Here is an 18,063-nt window from a genome sequence, read left to right as displayed (position 1 = left end):
TAGAAGAATGTCAACTAGCTCTTTTGAAATAAATTAAAAAATTTAAAAAAATGTCCAGTAGCACCTTCATTAACAGGTTTACCATACCCATTTTCCAGTTGGTTATCCTCTGTCTGAACACCTGGAGAACCATGCATTTTCTGTAATGGTTCCTGTTTTTTGGAACGTCTTTGCACTGGAGTTTCTACAGACACAGCCTCTTTCCAGACAAAAGTATGCAAAAAGTAGCTTTCCGATTAGTTATTAGACTTTAATTGATTGAATTGTGACTTGTTTAACCTGACTTTCCTTGTAAATCACATTGGAAGCTGCTATGGCTAAGAAGTAGGCTAGGAAGAGAGTAAATAACTTTTTTTGTGTGGGGGCAGTGTTTTATTGTGATGCGATATAGGAAAGGATGGTAAAGATAAGGTTTTTAAGCAGAGGCTGAGCCTATTTGGGATGTTTCAGTAATGCCTTTCCTGAATTGACAAGGGGCTGGTCAAGATGACCTCTGATGACCCTTCCTATTCCATGTTTTCATTGTCAGTAAATAGTTAAATTGATTCAAGGAGGAGAGCCTCAAGTGGCAATTGTATCTAAGGCGGTCTTCCTTTTTTCCTCATTTCCTTTTACAAGCACATTCTCCTTCTGTTCAGCCTTTCTCTGACATAACTGCTTATTTCATTCCTTTTATACAATGGGCTGCAATTTTCATGCTGGCAACCTCTTGTGCTTGTAGCTGCTTCCCATTTAGCTCAAACTCAACTTCCTTAAAGAAAGGCACCTCATCTTTTGATGGCTTCCGCAAAAGGGTATAAACACACACTCTGAGGAAAAGTGTTTTTAAAAAAGGCCTCCCACTGTCCTGAAACTGTAGAGAATTATCATTTAAGTACAGGTTTACTACATTGGTTGAAGTGCTAAACCTATCACATATTTGAACTCCAAGTAGATCGCAAGTTTGTGCTTAGGAGTATGAATATTTCACCTTAAACACACACACACACACACACACACACACACACACACACACACACACACAACATCTAAGAGGGATAGGGAACCTGTGGCCCTGTTTGGCATAGGCATTGGGTAGACCCAACAAAAATGGCTGCAGAGAAAGCCAGGGGGCTATGTTATATACTGGAGGAGCAGGCTAAGCCTGCCCCCCATGGCCCCTTCCGGCTCGTAATTCACTGATCAGGCAAGTGGGTGGGACTAATTATCCTGGCAGCAAGCTGGACCCAGAGGCTTCCTTTCCTGCCTGGGAAACAGGCTACTTTTCACATCGGATCCCAACACACAGGGGAATGCCAGCCCGCAATGGGCCCACCAAAGAGGGTGTGTGGCCTTGTTGATATTAAGGGATCACCTAAACTAATCCAAACTGGATCGTGAATCAGCCCCACTAACATAGCTGCAAAAATGGGTTGTAGGCTGGGTCTGCACCTTCAGTATTTGGTATTGTGCAGAAAGTTCCTATGAACATTTGCGTGTTACTTGCAACTATCAATTTGGACAATACTGATCACCTATGAGAGTGGGTGAGGACAGCCTAAACTTTGATTCATCAGCCAAGACTCCTTAGCCCAATATGTTAATTTCACTTTTATCTCATCTAGAGGTGCAGGTGCATTTGTTTATATTAATTTATATCTCCAACATTCTGATTTTGAGATTCTGCTATTGAAAGTGGCAGTCATCCACCTATTAAAGTTAATTTTATGGTGCCTATTTTGAATACCAGATTGATTGGTTTGTTCTCCTTTTTGCTTCAAATCATGTACAAAAGAAAGAATGAAAGAACCAACAAAAGAAAGAAAGGTTACAGGTGGGTTGGCAAATTAACCATGGAACTTCAGGTCAAATGTCAGCAGGATGAAGGAACCTACCCATAACTTTTGTTGTTAGGAATTTAATGCTCCTGTAAATCTTACTGATTTATTCCAATGATTTTTTAATACAGGGAAAATCTTTGCCTGTGGCTATTATCACACTTCTAGATCTTTTGAGAAAGGGTACAAAATGGTTTAGCCAAAAGTGTGAAGACTGCTAAAAGATCTGTTGAACAAGCCTTAAGGAGATTACACCTTCCGATTTAGAGGAAGCTGAAGAAGCTTCAATAGAAGGAAAGATGATTAAAAACTTGCAATAACCTAAATGCATATCTGAAAAGAAACTGAAAGAAATAGCACTAGGCTGTAGAGCTTTATCAGATCATCAGTCATGGAGATGAGGAATAAGAGTCTAATTGCGTCTGGAGAAAACATTTTCAAAGCTTTAAAGAATGTCCTGGATTTTAATGAGGATCTAGTAGACTTACTTGACTTCTAGCAGTGGATTTCAGAGAAGAAGCTTGTTAAATTTCTGGAATCTTTAGCATACAATAAGACCCTGGAGGTGGAGGAAGATAGTATTCCCATTGAATTATTCAACGATCATCTGGAGACTGGTGGCTCCCTATGAATGCTGAACATTTTGACTTTATAAATTACTCTGAAAATATACCATAGGGTGGGAATATGAAGATCATGGTCATCATCTTTAAGAAAGGAGATGAAAAGACCAACCTAGCTATTAATGTGCTGTCAGCCTAATTTGTATTAATGGCAAAGTCATTTTCCTTCCTCAGAGGCTAGAAGGTTTTGACTGCGGCAAACAATATACTGTAAACCTCCCTGTGATCTTCAGATGAAGGGTGGTACATAAGTTAAATAAATAAAATATAAATAGATAAACAGGAAAGCAAGGATTATGTCAGAATTCTTGATTCCAGATAACTGTTTTTTATTTCAGGTAATTTTTGCAAACGTTCCTGCTTTAAAAAGGGCAGTGAATATGCAGACTTTGAGACCCCGAAGGCTCTATAAATTGGTTCCATCAGTGTAGACTAAATTCTTCTCTATATTGTTGATTAAAGAGCACTAGATTAATCAAAGCACTTTAAGCTACTGCTAATTGTTGTATTTGTTAAATGAAGACTGGCTTCTACAGATTAGTCAACAAAGCATAATGTGGCCACCAGAGGAATTGAATGGGGCTATATCTGGTGGTCTCCCCCTCCTATCTTAATTGTTGTATAAATGGTGCTATTCTTAATTTAAGCAATGAGAATCCTCCACACTCTATTGGCCTAGGAAAATATCATTTCAGTTATATGCATTCTCTCTCTCTCCCTCCTCACCCATGTGAACTTGAGATGTTTGTGGGTTGCACTCAAGAACTATTTGAAATAAGACTAATTGGCCATCACTTGTTAAAGGACACACACACTTACAGAACACTTTTTTCTTTCTTATTTTTCTGGTAACCTGAAAACAATTTTGGAGAACTGGCAGTTGGATAATTCGACATGTTAGCTTTTATTGCTATTTGGGGATTCTTCCCCACTCTCTGAAACAAATGGTTGATGGGAGCATCTTCAGCTTTCTGAAGAAAAGGCAAAGGAGGAGGTAAATGGCATTTTATGGCATTTTAAGTAGTTCTCCAGAATAGGCTTCATTCTGAGATCTCAGTTTTTGGAATATCTCCTTGCTAAGATGATCTGCTGGTGAAACCAGCAAAAAAGTAAGTATCTGTTAGCCAAAAGGGAGAGAAATATATTGGAGAAAAAAGTGGCCTCTTTTGCATTTGCAGCTACAGATATCCCACAAATTGTTTTAAATGAGCATATGATGGATTGTTTCCATGGAAAAAAGATATTGCATCTCCTTTTATTATAACTTTATAACTGATTCTAATTTTATTACAACTGCTTCTTTAGTTCTAACCAAATGGTCAGAATATACAGGCTGAACTGGACCTCTTACCTCAGTAAAAGAAGTTTAATGACTGAAAAGTGGATGAAATATTTACAGCGGCTTTCAAAGGATGGAATTGCTCTCCAAATTAGACACCAGAATTGAAATGTTTCTGTCTTTAAATATTTGCGGGTTATTTTTAGAACTGCCGTTTCCCCTGGGCAATAATATTAGGAAGAAAAATGTGACATTTAGAACTGAAGTTGTACTTGGAGCTAGATGATGTTTATATGATATGAGTCAGTATCAAGTAATTTACATTTGACGCTATTTGTTCTTCTGCAGGCAGTAATCTTTCATTTCTTTAGGAGGGCACTAGCATTTCCACAGGCTCAAGGAAAATGTCAATGTTTTCTTGAATGACACCGTCTAAGGTTTCAAAAGTGGCCGTCTGTTTATTTCCTGTACGTAGTCAAACGTCTTTCACCTTTTAAGTTGAAAGAGAGTGCTGAGCTTGGGAACGGTGTCTCTGAAATGTCTTTAAAGGTCCCAGTTGTTCTTTGGCTGTAATATTTACACTTATTGAAATATTAATACTTTAAGGATGAAGAGGTGGTTCCCAATATAGCACTTCCTTTGAATAGTTAAACGCCACATGAGGCAGAAGGAAACAACCTTACTTAGAAATAAAAAATGCAAGGAAAGCCTGTCATAAGTTAGCAGTTTTCTTCTGAGGCTGTTTATTAAGTAGCCTCGCTCTGGGTGCCTCTGTGTGTGGGGTGGCTTTGCCTGCTGTGATTGGGACCAGAGAATGATGGAGGAGACATGTTTGTTTCCCACTGTGATCTCTTACAGGGTGTTGGTGTCCCACAAGATTTTGCCTGCTTGCCAAGACAATAAAAGACCTTGCTCACGTGTGTCTGGGGGCAGTTGGTCCCTTACCTTTCTCGCCCTGATCTGGCCACAGTGATCCATGCGACGGTCACCTCCAGGCTTGATTATCGTGACTCGCTCTACGCAGGGCTGCCCTTGAAGCTGACCCAGAAACTCCAGCGGGTGCAGAATGCCGCAGCGAGGCTTCCTACGGCGTCCTTGCCGCGGGATCACATTCATCCAGTGCTTTACCAACTGCACTGGCTCCCGGTGGAGTATAGGGTCAGGTTTAAGGTGCTGGTTTTGACTTTTAAAGGCCTATGCAGCCTAAGACCCACGTACCTACGGGACCGCCTCTCCTGGTATGCCCCACAGAGGACCTTAAGGTCCACAAATGACAACACCTTGGAGGTCCCAAGTCGCAAGGTGGTTAGATTGGTCTCAACCAGGGCCAGGGCATTTTCAGTACTGGCCCTGACTTGGTGGAACACTCTGTCACAAGAGACTAGGGCCCTGAGGGACTTGACATCTTTCCGCAGGGCCTGCAAGACAGAGCTGTTCCGCCTGACCTTTGGTTTGGACTCAGTCTGACCCTTATGTTCCCCCCACTTATGGTTTTGATCTATGGGCTACTATTAAAATGAGGCTGCATTTTAAATTAGATTTTAACCTGTATTTTAAATTGGTTTTATTTTTATTTTTTATTGTAATTTCACTGTTAGCCGCCCTGAGCCCGGCTCTGGCCGGGGAGGGCGGGGTATAAATAATAATAATAATAATAATAATAATAATAATAATAATAATAATAATTTTGCCCCTAGTGAGCTTTTTGCCCACCTTCCGTGTTATACTGGTTTATTTGGGTCACTGGTTGATAGGGTCAGAAAGAATCCCCCCCCCTAACCTTAATTGGCCCCTTGGTGGTTATAGTTGTTTGTATATTGTTGTTCTTATGTTGTTTGCCTTTCCCATAGTGATTTAAGGCTTACTTTTGTTAGGTGGTGTTGGGACTCGTGCATCATGACGAAAATGACATTGGGCAGGATCAACATAGTAAACGGGGAATCCCTAAGGGGCCAAGGGGGAAAGATGGGCCATGACACATCCTAGGCTCAGTTTAGGGGCCCTGCAGGGCTGGCTTCTCTCACCCTGATAACCCACTGAGGGTCCCTAAGAGTCAGAAGAATCCTTTTCTGTATGCGACTGCGGCAGCTGAGATGTTACTTGCCCCCAAATGGAAAACGAACAGAGTACTGGAGAAGGAGGAATGGCTTCTTAAGATGTTGGAGTATGCAGAGTTAGCAGGTCTGACCAGCAGAATAAGAGATCAAGATGATAGAATTTATAAGGAAAATTGGAAAATATTTGTCACTGTAAACAGGTTAGCAGGATAGCCTGATAACACAATAAGTTTCCATTATCCTGAATCTTATTGCTCCAGAAGGTTACTTATTACTTAAGACTCCATTTCTCAAGAAAAACACTATTTTGTTGTCTGCACTTTCTGGTTCTCACCATATATATAAGCTTAACCATGAATACTATGTTCCAGATTTTAGTTAACCATTCTCTGTTTGCTTGTTTGTTTTAAAAGGGGAAGTTTTGATGGAAAGCAAGACCTATATATATTAGGGATGTGTGCCAGGCTTGAGCTGAATGGGGTATATTTGGAGGAATTCCGGCATCAGGCTAGCATAAATTACAATTTCAGGATACATGTAGGCAGTTCTTGGTTTTTTGAACAATGGCTCTCACCACTGATCATACTGGCCAGGGCTTATGGAAGTTGGAGTCCAACAATGTCTGGTGCACCACAGGTCCCACACTCCATGTTCTACACACAAACGCATCCCCTGAAACAATTCATTTCACAGATGCTGCCACTTCATTAGCATTCCAAAATGGCTGGATACTGCAGCTATTGTGAATTACACCTCCAAGCAGTTATGTATAAAAAATATGAATATTTACCTTAACTTGGGTGGTGCGTAAGTATAAATAAAAGTATAGGTAAAGGAGATATACTGGCATATTGTTTCTCAAATGAACTCTAATGCATATACAATACATTACTCTGCTTTGGAAGTCATGAGATAAAGGTTAGATTAGGACATTATTTTTTTAAAAGATCACTTTTAACAAAATTGCCTCTCTGAAATCTGGCTTTCATTACCTCTTACAAATTTGCAAGGTGTTTAAATTGAACCTTAAGGAAATGCAGATAGTTGCCATGCAAACATGTGCAATGCGCATGAACCTGATTTGCTCAAGAGGATTTATCAAGCAGCTTTCCATTAAGAGAAAGCTACGGATGCACAAAGTCGACTAACTCAGTCTTCCAGTAAAATTGGTCCTTCTAAAGGGGGCTCACTGACAGGAAAGAAAAATGAAGTCCTATATTTAAAAAGAGAGAGAAAGACAGGTAAGACATATGTTTCAGCAACAAAGCTGTCTCACTACGATGGCTCCATGAGATCACTTTGCTAATTCTGGATTGATAAGGAAACCCAATAACTTTTTATAATGGTTTGATTTCCTGATGAGATTGCTCAGAGAGATTGAGCTAAATGCTTCATGGTGGAAGTTTCTAATAGGCAATGACTATTGAAATCCACCAAGATGACTTGTAGCCCAATGGCTTGCAGGGGGCTTGATTTTGCATCTGTTTTGCAGCTCCAGGCAAACACCAAATTCTAGAAGATTCATTGACTGAACTCTGGTGGACCATCATCAGTGAGTGGTGACCTGTTTTTTAGTTGATGGATTACAAGTTCTGTGTCCCTTTATTAAACCCAATAGATGACCACTATATCTATGTTATTCTGTCTAGCAAGAATCTTCTCTTATGCCATCATTTTTCCTTACTTAGCATTTGGTTTACTGATTCATGTCCACATAGCCACATCCAACTTGACTTATAGCAATCTGTGGCTGTCTGTACGCAACTTTCCTGATGCCTGAGTTCCTCCAAATATACCCTGTTTGGCTCAAGCCTGGCACACATCCCTAATATATATAGGTCTTGCTTTCCATCAAAACTTCCCCTTTTAAAACAAACAAGCAAACAGAGAATGGATAACTAAAATCTGGGACATAGCACAGACAACAAGATGGTGTATTTCTTGAGCAATGGAGTCTTAAGTAATAAATAACTTTCTGGAGCAATAAGATTTAGGATAATGGAAACTCATCTGTGTTACTTGGAAGTTTATGAAGATATTTTTTTATGTTCAGCTTTGGTGTGGAAATTTGCTCCTATATGTTTGGTTCTAGTTAGCTCTTTCTACTTTGATTTTACACGGCATCTGCTATTATACTTTGGTGTGCTATAAATAAATATATGTAAATAACAATAAGAAAATTGAAAACAGAACCACCACTCATTTTATTTTGCAGGTTTAACATGTATCTTTCGGTGATATATTGGAATGATAGCACATCATGTTGATAAGTAGTTTTCTCACTGATCTGCCTCTGTTGGCTTATCATTTCTGCATCTCACAGTGACAGCTAAGGCAAAATTCTACTACTATAGTCCACTTGAACAGAGATTGCTGAGGAGCAAAGCATTGTGGGCTGCACCTCCATCCTTCCCTTGGCTTTTTCAACAAGGATCTTTGTGGCAGCAATGGTTAACTGACAGCATCATCCAGGACATATTGTATTCCTGCATACTGTAAAATGTATACCTCAGATGCTAGGGTCAGCGCCTAATAGCAGAAGGTAGCAAGAAATAAGTAGAAATTGATGGAGCACAACCTCCAAAGTGCTTGGGCTTGCATCCTTGAAGAGTCACTTGTAAAATAAGGTTGTTTTCCCATCAATATTTAATCCTGGCTTTCGTTGGTTTCTTGACAAAGATGGGGACAACAATATGGATGGATGTCAAATGAAAACTGACAGATCTCTCAAGCACACCCTCATTTTTTGTTTGTTTTTGCAAACTAATGTGGTTGTGGTGCATAATTCAAGTTAGAATGTGTCAGCATCTCCCTGTTTTTTCAAAGGTGGACTGGTCAGCTTTATAAATCCATTCAGCATCCATTCAGGCCTTATTGAGCTTTTTCTAGAAAGTCTTGGCCATTTTGGATTGACACATGAAAAACCAAGAAGAACCCACATCATAGACAATGTGAAGTGACGTTTGTACGGACATATATAAGGTTAGGTTGCAGTTTTAGTCTCCTGTTATTGTATTAGTTAGTGGCCTTACTGAAAAGTCTGATACAGGAGCTGTAGAGAGGGCAAAAATATGGAATGGAAGCTATGGAAACCCTACCAACATGTGGTAACAGAGGAGATAGTGTTGATGGGGACTGATAGAGTGTCAGCACTGATAGAGAGGTAACAGAGAACCAATAGAAAGACCCCAGGAGCTAAAGAAACGGGTCCTCCAGATAGCCTGTTTATTAAACATTCATCTTCATTTGCTTGTACAAAACATACACAGAGTTAAGATTACAGCCAGACTTGGCTGAGCATCATCATCATCATCATTCATTAATTATACCCCACTCTGGGTGGCTCCCAACAGAATAATAATAATAATAATAATAATAATAATAATAATAATGTGATAAAATGTCAAACATTAAAAACTTCCCTAAACAGGGCTGCCTTCAGATGTCTTGTCAGATAGTTGTTTATTTCCAGTGTGGTGTGGTGGTTAAGAGTGATAGACTTGTAATCTGGGGAACCGGGTTCATGTCTCCGCTCCTCCACATGCAGCTGCTGGGTGACCTTGGGCCAGTCACACTTCTCTGAAGTCTCTCAACCCCACTCACCTCACAGAGTGTTTGTTGTGGGGGAGGAAGGGAAAAGGAGAATGTTAGCTGCTTTGAGACTCCTTTGGGTAGTGATAAAGCTTCTTTATCAAACTCTTCTTCCTCTTCCTCCTCTTCTTCTTCTTCTTCTTCTTCTTCTTCTTCTTCTTCTTTAATTTGATTTTAATTAATTTTATAATGAATGTTTTTAGAATGTTGGATTATTTTGATTGTTGTTAGCCGCCCTGAGCCCAGCTTCGGCTGGGGAGGGCGGGATATAAATAAAATTTATTATTATTATTATTATTATTATTATTATTATTCCTTGACATCTGATGAGAGGGCGTTCCACAGGGTGGGCGCCACTACTGAGAAGGCCCTCTGCCTGGTTCATTCTGAATGGTTTGTGGGGAGGCTATATGACAATGAGCAGTCGTCCTGTTTGCAGGGTGTTTGCAATCTTCTCACTAATCATTTGTTCATTCTGTACATTTCAGGGCATTTTCCTGTCACTTTCCTAACTTCAAAAAGCATGTTTCTTTTTTCAAGTAGATTTGTTACATTCCACAAAATACTGGCAATTGAGAGGTGCCCCAATATAAACCGAATGAGGATTGAGAAAACAGGGTTCTTTTTTCAAGCTGGATTCCACCAGATTCCACATGCCAACATTACCACCATACGCAACTATGATTGAGATGCAGCAACCCATCTGGCGCAGAAAGTTACACAAATTGTTTACACTCTGATTCATCAAATGAGTATGAATAATCTCCAGTGGTGACATTACAGTGTAATTAGTCCTTCCAATCCAAGAATGATGCTATCATACCAGTGACCTAATGTCACAGAAAGATTCCGGTCTCTGTCAGTGTGAGACTTTTCCCTTCATTGGAATATACTTCACAGGAACATCTTTCTAATTTGTTTTCCAGTGATTTGATACAGTTACAAGATTTATTTGAAAATGTGGCATGGTTTGCAAAATCATCCATTTTTTATCATGGTCCAAATCTTTAACAAGTGAATAAAAATGTTGCCTGGAGCAGAATTATATTTCATATATTACTTTAATTATATTCCAAACTCTGAGGCAAGGGTTATTATATAAATTGTGTACAATTCCTAGCACAATGGACCTTTGATTCCCGATTGAGTTTTAGAGTTTGGTTTTCATTCCACATATAATATTACTAAAATTAAGTGGTTTCCCCCCTCCCTTTTCTCTCCCCTTTTTGGATTATGCTGTTTGAATGTTTACTCATCTAGATGACCTATTTCTCCTGCAAATACAGCTAACCAATTTATTCAGAAATGCTACTTTGGAGGGATAATGAGGGCATTCAGGTTTGTATTAATGACTGTTCGAGGTCATCTGTTTGAGACAGATCAGTCATAGCATGTAAAAGTTCAATGATCATATTGCATGATGGTTAATAATTTTATTTTATTATTCTTGCTATTATGAAAACACCCACAACAAAACGATAATTTCCTTTTATGGGAGCTTGGGTGGTACATTTCAGCAGCGAGACATTTTTGTGGTACATTTAAGCTGCTGAAAATGGGCCCACACTTTGGCCCAAGCCGAAACTTATTTTGTTTGCCTTTTGTAGTTTCTCAGCACAGTTGAAATAAAATGGTGTCAGGTGTAAGAAAATAGCTCATGATTCCACAAGTGATGGTGGGCAGGCACAGAGAGAAAGTTCATAGATGTACCTTCCTCAGATGAAAATAGGGACATTTCTCACTCCCCTCCACAACTGACCCTTCCTCAACCCTCCATTTTAGTATAGGCTTTGCTACCCACCCCCCCATTCTCCTTAGAACAACTCCGGCTAGGTATGTGTAACTTCAATAGGCATTTACTTTGTGAGATGGAAGAAATCACATTGTAGGGAAACACACACACACATGCGCAATGCAGCTACTTTAATCATATGGTTTAGTAAATTTTAGTATTTAATATTATTATTTTTCAGAGACTGTAGTTTTTCTTAATAGATTAAAATGCTTCCATATTTACATTTTTATTGCACATTCTTCTATAGAAAAGACACCAAGAATGAGAAACATATCAATGTGGAAATAAGATATTGTAGAGAATTACAATTTTAATAAGAATGCAAATTAAGGTGAGCTTTGCTACATTTAGCAAAACTGAAAAAATGGCAAGATAAGAAGATAAGATCATTAAGATAAGAAGATAAGATCATTAGTTCTGACCACTAACTACTATTTGATATGTTTCTTACAGGAGATGGTATCAATGGCTTCGCTACTTATGACTGTGCCCTCGGATCAGATCTCTACTTCACTGTCATATACTTGAGTACTGCTGGCTAAAGGCTGTGGGATCTACCGGGAGCCCTGCTAAATCCACCAACCAGAGGATTTCCTCCCTCAGTATTTCCCCTGATTGGTGAGTTTGCTTTACCTGATAAGAAATAGGGAAATATAACATTAATTTAGTGCTGTATTTTTAAAAGAGCTTATCCCTTCATTTAGATAGGAGAGCCATCATGGTAGTGCTTAGGTTCTCAGTTTAGGACTTGAGAACCCAAAGTTCAAATCCCCACATGGTTGTGAAGGTTGAGTGGCCTTTGGCAAGACACCATCTCTCAGCCTAAACTATCTCCCAGGGTTGTTGTGACGTTAAAATGGGGAGCAGAGCCATGTAGGCCACCATGACTTCCTTGGAGCAAACCCAGAAGGTAAATGTAGTAAATAAAAAAAATCAAAGAAATTGGGGATCCTGTGCATTTCAGAGCAGTTCTCTTTACCTTCCCTCTGAAGACTGCAGCAGCTGAAAAGTGTTTTATTTGCAATAGGCTGCTCTATCATTTCCATGTCTTACAGTGGGACCTCTCTAGCAGTCCTCCATTTAGGCAAAGTTTACATTGGCCCAGTCTTCTGGAACAGTGTCTAGGCAGAAACTACCTGTCATGCCTAATGCGATAGGTAACAACACCCTGTTACAGAGCACTCATGCTCATTAAAGCCTCAGCAGAGCATATTTCCACAAGGAGTCATTTTTCACTTCCAAGTGGATTTCCTTCGGGGAGAGATAAACCCATGTGTACGAGTTTAAATGGATGGAAGTTTTTTTTTTTAAATATAAATTCAAATTGATTTCTCAGCAAGGGCTTTACAGCTGATCTAGGAGAATTTTGAAAAATCCTACTGCAAATTAATTAATTCAGATATTTGTAGAGTAAATGAAATGTAGCGTAAATGAACGGTAGAGCTTGAGGCTTTAGCCCCATATGCGCAGTTGGCAATAAACAACTGGTCTTATGTTTCCAATGAGTCTCACTTGGGTCATTCAATAATAAAACCATGAAGTTTCATTGACGGCTGCAGCCAATATGGTTTAAAGTCCCTGATCATTGACCATGGTGGCTGGGGCTGATGGGAGCTGGAGCCCAGCTACATCTGGTTTCTCTCAGGTTTCCCACCCCTGTTTTAGAATAGCATTGCTGAGTGTCCTCAAAAGCATGATGGTCACTGTTCTATGCGCTAACCCTTACTTCCAAATTCATTCGCAGCTCCTAAATGAGATACTGGTCTTGTGGAAGGTCTTTGTGGAAAACCTTAGAAATGTATGAAATCGAGAGATACTGTCTTACTTCTTGGTAGAAAGGTATGAATTAAATTCACTATGTTTTCTGTTTAATTTGCAGTAAAAAATTTCAGTGCTCCAACTAGGACTGGGCCTTCCATTTACAGCACTCTTGAACCACTTTAACAGTTATGGTTTCCTTCATAACTGTAGTTTGTTAAGGGTGCTGAGGATTGTTAAGAGACCCCCTAGTTCCCTTCACAGTGCAGGTGTCCCCCCCCCACACACACACTTATGCACGATCGACTGTATATGTGTGACACTGGGAAATAAATTATTTAATTCAAACCCAGAAATGGCAGGAGAGAGCTGAAGAGTCCTCATGGCTTGCAAGGAGATGCTCCCTGGAGCCTGGAATGGATGTCAGTGGTGGCGGAGGAGACCTGAGGCACAGTGGGGCTTTGTTTCGGCTGCTCGGCGACCCCGCCTATCAGCTGACAGACGGAGTAGCGCAGTCGCAACCATTTTCCCACACATCCTTCAGACTCCACCCAGCCCAAGAGCTTCAACTCAATATATTTTGGTCTGGATTGGGGATTGGGCACTGGAGACTTTTTAAGAGAATGCTCCCTACTTTATGGGATTTCAGTTATGCGCATGGAGGCCAGGAACGTTACTCCCTCATAAGTGGGGGGGGGGGATGCCTGTACTACAACTCTGAGTTCCCCGAGAAGAGAGATGGATTGATAAAACTGCTGTGGAAATTATAGCTTTGTGAGGGAAACAGGGGTCTCCTGTTGACAAATTGCACCCTTGACAAACTACAGCTCCCATTAACAGCTATGGCTTCCCCCAAAGAGTAAAGTAGTAAGAGAGAGATTTAAATGTATAGTATGTATAATATGGGTGGTCCATATTGTTAAAGCCATGGTTTTCCCAGTAGTGATGTATGGAAGTGAGAGCTGGACCATAAAGAAGGCTGATTGCCGAAGAATTGATGCTTTTGAATTATGGTGCTGGAGGAGACTCTTGAGAGTCCCATGGACTGCAAGAAGATCAAACCTATCCATTCTGAAGGAAATCAGCCCTGAGTGCTCACTGGAAGGACAGATCCTGAAGCTGAAGCTCCAATACTTTTCCAAGACTCCCTGGAAAAGACCCTGATGTTGGGAAAGATGGAGGGCACAAGGAGAAGGGGACGACAGAGGGCGAGATGGTTGGACAATGTTCTCGAAGCTACCAGCATGAGTTTGACCAAACTGCAGGAGGCAGTGGAAGACAGGAGTGCCTGGTGTGCTCTGGTCCATGGGGTCACAAAGAGTTGGACACGACTAAGCGACTTAAACAACAACAACAAATGGGTGGACTCTAGGGGTAAAAAAAATGCGGCAAAATGGACTATAGTTTCAATTTTACAACTCAGCCAACTGCTTGGATTCGAACTTCAATGTATGTGAACACCAATTTAGACTCATCAAATGGATCTGTTAAAAAAAGTTAACCTCAAAGATGCTACTGGCACATGCTGTAGTTTTTAAATCATGCCATATAAAAAGCCCCGCAATCCCCAGAGTGTTTATCCTTTTAAGAGCATTCATGTGACAGGAGTTTTCCTAATGCGCCATCAGGACTCAGTGGGAGCCACTGTGGCTTTGAAATATGTCAGGCACATGTGTAAGTAGATGAGACCAGTTAATATTCATAAAATAAATGTCTCTAGTCTAGCACATATGGCTGTCTGGTTTTGTGACAGATCTGTATGAAAGTCAATTAAGAAGTACATTTTTTTTTTAAAAAATAATATTGTGTATATATGTATGCTTATAAACCACTTCAAGGCTTTTTGACGAGGAAGCGGTATATAAATTGTATTAATAAAATGTATGTATGTATAATATCATATAGCATCTATTTCCTTTAGCACACAATTTCCTATGAAATTGTGACATGTTTGAGCAACTAATGGCAGGCAATTGAGGCAGGGAAGGAGCTAGGCCATTTTTCACAGATTATCACAAAAACCATGCAGTGATAATTTGCACAACATCCTGTACTTCCATTTAAATGGAAACTATTGCTTATAATAGGGGCAGTGCTTTAATGGTTCATAATATGATGTTCCACAGTAATAGTCCTACTGTGAGAAAAGCCATGTGGTCTGCAAACTTGAAAAAAGCAGGGAGGAGTTAACAAAACAAGAACTTTTTAATGTGCAAAAACTGGTTTGGGACACCAAGATAAAAAAATGAGAACTTGTGTGCCCTAAATGGTATTATTCCTATGCTTGCATTATTCAAGCGATCTTATTATTCCTTTTCTCTGCTAACTAGACATACATATATTTGGGCATGCCCCCATAAATTACATCTATAAATTCTAGTAGTTTCACACATAAAACTCTTTTGTAGCGCTGAAACGAACTAGTCATTTCATATGCATGGAAAACATTTCAGAATTCATGAATGTGAATAAATACATCCACTCGGTTTGCATAGCTGGTAGAGGAGAAGAATTCATGTTCTTCGTTGCTTTTTAAAGCTTTACTTTACAACTTTGCTCTTTGGGCATTGTCTATGATTTCTTCATGCTTGGACAAGGCTCAGCCATTTGTTTTCAATTATTTCAAAAATACATCATGGATAAGAAAAGAAACAAAGACACTGGCCCAGGTAAAAGTAAATTTTAAATAGTAAATTGCTTTCAGAGGGACTTGGGCTGCTATAGTAGACACATTTTTGTTTATTGAACAATCTGGGTTAATATGCATATAGGCTTGAAGCTATTGGTTGCATATATTTTCCCTGCATTAGAACTGATGGTTATAGCCAATAGAGATGGACAAATCAGTTAATTTTGGTTTCTCGATTTTCCTGTCTTAAATTCAATCCCTTACATTTCTCCATGTAATCACTTTTTGGGAGCAGTTTCAAAGACATGTTTTAGAACGCAGTCATGGTGCTGCTCCAAAAGCTAAAAGAAAGAAAGAGGCAGCCCTCAGACCATTCTGGAAGTAAATCTCAGGCCAATGATCATGTGGCTCAATATTCAGATCAATGTTCTGATCTGTGAATGGAAGGTTTGCTCCAAACACAGAGCAAACTGGAATCTTCCTCAGCCCTACTTCAGAGGCATCAACACACAGGGCCTGTAAGTGACAGGGAGGAAGAGAATACCCCTTGCTTCCAAAACACTATCCTCCATCTTGATACAGACATACAGAGCTCACGTTCCAGGTCAGAAACACATCCTTACCTCCCGGCATTCAAATTTCCTCACAAAATGTTAGAACGCTGCTTTTATATTGGCTTCATTTGTTAATGATCACTTCAACTGAACCATATAATCACAAGATTTAGTAATATGTTAATTGCATTTTAGCGAGGAAATGGTCTTTAACCACAAAGATGCATTATTGATGTGAATGGGGAGCCCATAAATCATTGACTTGCAGATGGGTGTTTTGTTCTTTCTGCGCAATGTGTCCCAATAGGGAAAGCTTGATCTGTTTAATTTCATCTTTGAAGAATCCATCACTTCATATTAAATTAGCAGACTGTTACTGACAATGCATGGCTGTAGGACTTGCCGTGACATATTGATCCATCTAACATACTTCAGAGTCATTTATAACTTTTAGATGGTGCTTAGCTTGAATGAGATTTTCAGTCTACCAAGTGCAGCAGATATTTCATTACACAACATTAGGTTTAAGTCCTAGGAGTTATTTGCAAGGTACTTTTTGCTACCCATCAGCTTAGGCTCAGTAGCAGTCAGTGGGGCAGGGTGGGATGAGGCTGGGCTACTGAGCAGGCTTCCCCAATGCCAGGGTTGCTTTGGGTTACCAAGAAAGGGTGAGTACTGCTCCTGCTACTGAATTCTCAGCAGGACCCACTGATACCCTACTGCTAATCCGAAATATCACTACAGTCACATAGGACCTGTCCTCTTCTCAGCGATGTGCCTGACATATGCTATTTTAATTTCCTCACCCCCGGGTGACACTACATCGAGGTTCCAGAGGGATTGTGAGAACATTTAAATGGACAGTGCCAACATCAGCGTTAGACTTTCTTTTTTCTTTCTTTTTTGCTGATGGTGCATCATCCTGCCCCTCTTAAAGTAAGGCGTGGTAAGGGGCCAAGCTGGGAGGGTGCAGCAGTGAAGCCCACCACACTTCAATTTCATATACAAGCTCTGCCATGTATAATATATTTCATATTAAAGCACTGTATGCATATGCTCTGAAAAAGACCTACAGTTGAAGCATGTAGGACATTTATTGTTTGCATAATTGCCTTGGGAATTCCTTTGTTCGTTTGTGATATTCTCAGCTCTGCTGGGAAATCCCTTTTGAGTAGCTAGTAAAGGTAAAGGGACCCCTGACCATTAGGTCCACTCGTGGCCAACTCTGGGGTTGCGGCGCTCATCTCGCTTTATTAGCCGAGGGAGCCGGCGTACAGCTTACGGCTCATGTGGCCAGCATGACTAAGCCACTTCTGGCGAGCCAGAGCAGCGCACAGAAACGCCGTTTACCTTCCCACCAGAGCGGTACCTATTTATCTACTTGCACTTTGACGGGCTTTCAAACTGCTAGGTTGGCAGGAGCAGGGACCGAGCAACGGGAGCTCACCCTGTCACGGGGATTCGAACCGCCGACCTTCTGATCCTAGGCTCTGTGATTTAACCCACAGCGCCACCCGCAACCCCTAAACACATCTTGTCCACAGCCCACCACACAGCTCAGCTTTGCCCTATCCTGGCCAAGCTCATAAAGACATCCTTATGCAGCTCACACACAGCACATAGAGGGCAAGCATCATAAGAACATAAAAGCATGTTGTTAGATATGTCAGCAAAGGTCTATTGGTACGCCATCTATTGAGCTGGGCTTGGATCTTGATGCAGGTGCCATGACCCTATTGTGATACGGTCCACAGGTGTCTGGGTTCCAATGACTAGTGCTAGGAGATCTCATTAGACTGGGCTATTCAACTGGGCATGACACTTTCAGCAGGGAAATGTTTCTGTACAGCAACAGACTGTGTATGAGAATCCTAACTCTCTCCTTCAATGTGACAGATGGCCAGGGCTGTCAAGCTGACAACATAGAAACATTCGAACGCTCCTGCTGGGTCTGACCAAT

General features: G+C 40.4%; 1 protein-coding gene across 2 annotated transcripts in view; it reads right to left on the bottom strand.

Annotated features, from left to right (window-relative positions):
• GABRG3 (gamma-aminobutyric acid type A receptor subunit gamma3) overlaps positions 1-18,063 on the bottom strand; it is a 282,951-nt gene that overhangs the window by 13,356 nt on the left and 251,532 nt on the right. The window lies entirely within an intron of this gene.

This window comes from Podarcis filfolensis (genome assembly GCF_964270895.1).
Source record: "Podarcis filfolensis genome assembly, chromosome: 4".
In the NCBI taxonomy this organism is placed as follows: Eukaryota; Metazoa; Chordata; class Lepidosauria; order Squamata; family Lacertidae; genus Podarcis; species Podarcis filfolensis.
This window is presented reverse-complemented; position numbering and strand designations above follow the sequence as displayed.